Source organism: Pygoscelis adeliae, unplaced genomic scaffold (assembly GCF_000699105.1).
Source record: "Pygoscelis adeliae isolate BGI_AS28 unplaced genomic scaffold, ASM69910v1 Scaffold186, whole genome shotgun sequence".
NCBI lineage: Eukaryota > Metazoa > Chordata > Aves > Sphenisciformes > Spheniscidae > Pygoscelis > Pygoscelis adeliae.
This window is the reverse complement of record NW_008825071.1, coordinates 10,610,755-10,615,841: the sequence shown is the minus strand read 5'-3', so window position 1 is coordinate 10,615,841 and position 5,087 is coordinate 10,610,755.

The window sequence follows — 5,087 nt, the reverse complement described above, 5'->3', positions numbered from 1 at the left end:
CCTTCTGTGCAAAGCTGACCAAGGAAAATGGCTAACGCTGTGTCTTTGCTCACTTAGAGCGGAATAGCTCATATGCTTACCAGTAAGCACGGGCTTAAATGTGTTGCTGAATCAAGACAAATTACAGTAATCTTGTATTGACATTACTATGAATGGGCTCTTTGCTAGAAGTTAATGGTGTACCAAATACAGGACTCTACTTGCTGTCATCTTATTGCACATTAAGACTTGAACAACCTCTGAGATGTTCTTCGTCCTCAAAAGTTTGAGGTTAAATCGACACCCAAAAATATCTGATGGAGATACTTAATTTGGAGAACATTTGCCTCAAAATGTTGTACCTAGAAACAATATTTAGAAGAAACTGAGGGATTTGTATGGTGATACTTTTCTCCCTTTGGTTTCTATTTATAGCTTCCGTGCACCAACAGTTTCTGTCATTTCTTCCCTTTTCCCCAAATGTTCTGTGTCTTCCAGGCTTAAAAGACTTACAGATATCAATAAGAGTAATTTAAAAGCTTAAACTAAATTCTAGGGGAGTGTAATATGAACATTTTAATCCCTATGACTGTTATTCAGCCTTTAAAATGTTTTCCCCTCTGTTTTCTTGTAAGAAAGACAGGACATAGTCCTTCAGAATAGCAAATCAGACTTTTTGGAAATAGAGACATAACCATTTTATCATTCACCTTACAACAGTGACAACATGAATTTTGTATCAGGTTCTTTTATATAGAGAAATTAGTTTAGGCATAACAAATAATTCTGATGTTGAAGTAGAAATTAAACAAGAAGCATACAGGTGGTCTTGCTAATAGTTTTTCTGTCTGGATTTGCTGTGTGTGATGGCTTAACTCAGTTTTACATGAGAAAACTTTATTTTGTTAAGCTTATATGATGTTATTTTATTAAGGTTATATGCAACAGTTCTAAGGTTTTTATAAGACTTGTTTTCTTGTTTTGGTGGTTTTTTTCTAAATAATTTGCTATTAAAGAGAACTGGCATACAGATATTCCTGTGTTTTGTCTCCTATCAAGGCCTGTTTGATGTTAAGTCTATCTTTGGGTGACTGACTTCATAAACCTGGTGATTTTGCAGCTGATAGGATTCTCCCATAACTAGAACTTAAAAAAAACCCAACAGATTTGGTAGTTTTCGTATTGCAGCTGTGAAAGAAAATATGCTGACCGTTTAGCTGTTACATAGTTATAAATCTAAGTTATAAATCTAAGAATAACAGCACAGTTAAACTGGCCACTGGTTTTTAATGCCATCATTCAGGTTAGGACTGGATTATCGGTATGTATATACTGTTCAGCTGATACTCAGCAAATAACATGAGTTTTATCTGTTCACTGGCAACGCTTGAGAAAACTACCAAAACTCTTCTAGATGTCTCCCTGCTGAAATTCCTAATTTCAGTAAAGGATTAACGTATATGCTTAAATCCCATGGGACTGCAGTTTTCATTAAATTTTATCTAATGCTTCAGTGCTTTGACATAACAGAGCCAAAATAAAGTTAGTTTCCAGAAAGAAGTGGGTGAAAATAAGGAAAATATGATCCCTGCTCAGTCTCATCTAAAGCAAAGCAAAATAAACCTGCGTGCAGAAGAAAAAAAGAATAAGTGTAAGTATTCTGATTACTTGAAAATATGGGGAAAGGATTGTTGCTTGGGTATTTTGATTGATTATTCCAAAGGTACATTAAAATAACCGTTAGATAGTAAATGTAAGTACAAAATGAAGGATCTCGAGGAAGGGCATATTTATTAAGTGTAGCAAGCAGAATGATTTAATGGGATGCAGTTCAAGGATGTATTCTTTTGGGTGGCTGATAGCCTTCAATCTAAGTTTTAATCAAAAGAAGTGCTTTAGACATGGCAATAGACAGTGAAGCCGTCCGCTATCTTTAGATTTACGGTGCATGTGCATATTTGTATGCATTAACTTATAGGCATGTGTGTGAACACTGTAATTGAATGCATTCACTGGGTGTTCACACATACTGCACACATAAATAATGTGCATATATAATAATCTAATCTTGTTATATTGTTAGTGATGGGAAAAGTATTATTGATTGTAGCTGAAGCTTGCTATAATTATACAAGAAAATGTAGCGAAATCTAGTAATAACTAACCTCATAAAAAGGGTGACATATCTTTTTAAGTTATGTGTATACTTTGGTGCTTTGCTGAGCCAATCTCAGAATGCTTGAAGCCCTGAAGTAAAATGGAAATAGCAGCCTAAAACTGACTGGGAGCTACATGGGTCCTAAGGAAGTGGGCAGGATTTGGAAAATTGAAGGAAGAAAGTACAAGTCTTTACTACAACATGTGATACCAAAACTTTTAAAGCTCTTTAGTACTAGCTACAATGCAGGGAACATCTGATTTAAACAGAGGGGTATTTTGAAACAGTATGCAGACTTCCGACAACATATGCGGTTACTAGGAATGCCTTTAAATGTTCATATTTTTCTTGCGGTCACCTACAGCTGTGATGATACTTAGCTCTAATATTTGCAATTTTACAAATGAATCCCTAATTCAATTATACTTTTCCCTTGTCCTCAGTGGGACTGAAATTTAATTAAAAATACAGGTTTTATTAGTTGAGAGCTTCTACTCTCTAATCCTAAAAAGGTTTCAAAATCTCTTGTTTGTTATAAACTAGAAGGAATCTAATTCTCTATAAAATGATTCACAGTTCTGTATATCAAGAACATGTAGATTCTTGATTATGGTTAATAGATTTTCAAAGGCACAGGTTGTATGCATACTATTTATACTGTGAACTCTCCGATTAGTGTCCATGCATTTCAATGTAAAAAACAATGTCAGGTCTCTCTTCTGTAAGAATTGTTTGCCTGGACGCTCACTCTCACATTCTGGACCCCAGCCTTTGCGCTGGCACTGATACGCGTGTGCAGCAGGTGAAGTCAAGCTCCTAATCCAAGCTGCTTCTGTAGAATCATTTTTAAAGGCATTTACTTTTTCCATACTCCAAAATAAAACATGAAAAAGTTTTGTCTGAGGCTAAATTCCTCTCCTGAACACCCAAGTTACAGCCTCAACACTGGTGATTTCCAGGAGAGTGGTCCTGCCCTGTTCCAGGCTTCCAGGTGTGCAAAAAAGCACCGGCCAGGTCTTCAAACCACCGCACTTAACACATTTGTCCTCAGTGGTTATACTGGCTCCGGTCCTCTAGGCTCCCCGGGTCGTGACTGGAGAAAAATTGCCCTCCAGAGGATGATACAAAATATCAGAGATCCTGGCTGAGTCACCCTTAATGGAAGAGGCAGCTTAAGAATTAGCCTAAAATTGGATGATGTGGAAGGATAACGTCCGCTTGGGATCCGCTTCAAACTCCTTCCCCTTCCTCTCCTACTTTGAAGAAGCTGACTTTCACAGGAAGGAGAAGCTTTGGCTGGCGCTTGCAAAAGGCAGTAATAGCATGCAGTAAAGCATAAATAACATAATACCAAAGTACTGTTGACCCTGTAACAACTTCCAGTGGTGCTGGATGAATGGTGGGCCGTGTCCAAAATGTTGTTCCCTCTTCAGCACTGTCTGATTGCCTCTTGTCTGTTCAGAGAGGAAGAAGAGGAACACCAAGAGTTATTCTGTAGCTACCCTTGCGACAAAGTTAGGCACTTATTTTTTTTAAACAAGCCTGAAATGAAGTATAGCTTGCAGAGGTGGTATGTAAATCAAAACCTGTACTGTAAAGTGGCAGGATGCTTTTGTTAACAAAAAGCACGTATCTATAAAGGGAGTTGTGTGGTTTTCTTTCACTTGTGCTACTTGTGGTTTGGGTTTCCTTCTCCTTCAGCCTGTTTCCTGAGGAACATTGGATGTGTGAGGCCCCCTGAGGGGTGTGGGGAAAAGTTAGAAAGGGACTGGGAGGTAATTGGATTGGGTCAGCTCAAATGAAGGGGAAGGTGCCAAAACACAGAGGAGGGCCCTAGCACCACCAACCCAAACTTTTCTACAGTGAGTGGATCGGCCTTCGGGTGTCAGAGCTGCGGAGGCTGTAGTGGTACGAGGAGCATCCTCTGGCAGGCTACATGCAGGAAGGCTGGCAGAGTCAACGTGGGTGTTACAGATCAAATTGGTGCTTGCGTTGTAAACTGACAATGAGAGTGACTTTTGCCCCTAGGTCTAAAGCACTTCAAGCCTCATCATTTGGAGTAAAATCACATTTTTCCCCATAGTGGGAGACTGTGTTGAGACACTGAACAAAAGGTTTTATAAGAGTCTAAGGGAAACTACATTCCTTAAGACTCACTGCATTGGTTTCAAATCTTTTTAGGGCCATTCCTTCTCTCTTCTTTCTCATACTATCTATATCAGAAATCGAAAAAAAAACCCAAAACCTTGCCAGCTTTCAAATAGGAAAACATTTGAGTTTCCTCCACCTTCAAAAACTGTTCAACTCCACAGAATGAAAAAGCATTGCTAGGAATCTCATACTCCAAATCCGATGCATTATCTGGTAGGACAGATCCTGTCAAGATGCTGAAAAACACTAAGTTTACATCATTTATTTTTAAGCAAGATTTTTTTTTTTTTTTAAAGAAAGTAATCTGACTGAAATTAGTCATTAAGAAAACTGCTCCCAACCCCCCTTTTCTCCTGTAGCTGAGCAAGACTTGCCCACACCATGAGTACACCTGCTGCATGCTGCTTCCCAGGTGGAACTCGTGACACGGCAACTCTGGCTCTCAGGGGTGTGGGGTCAGAATTGGCTCTGGCAGTGTGGCCGGTACCGCTGGCTGTGGTCTGCCCTGCTTCTCTCCCTTCCCTTCCTGGGGAAGAGCAGCCCTCTTCTCCCTGCAGACTTCTTTCAACCCTGCTGTAGCCGTAGCCGTAGCCATAGCCGTACCTCTTGTGGAGCTGTGCTGGCCGGCTGTGCCCCTTACTCCTGGCCTTGGCTCACTTTCCCAGCACAGGTGAATTGAGTGAATGAGGCTCAGCCCCCCTGTTTCTCACAACTGCAGCCTGGGAACTGTGGCTGCCTGGGAGGAGATAAGCTGGTGGGAGTCTTTGGGACTCCTGCTTGAGAGGCTGGGAACAGCCAG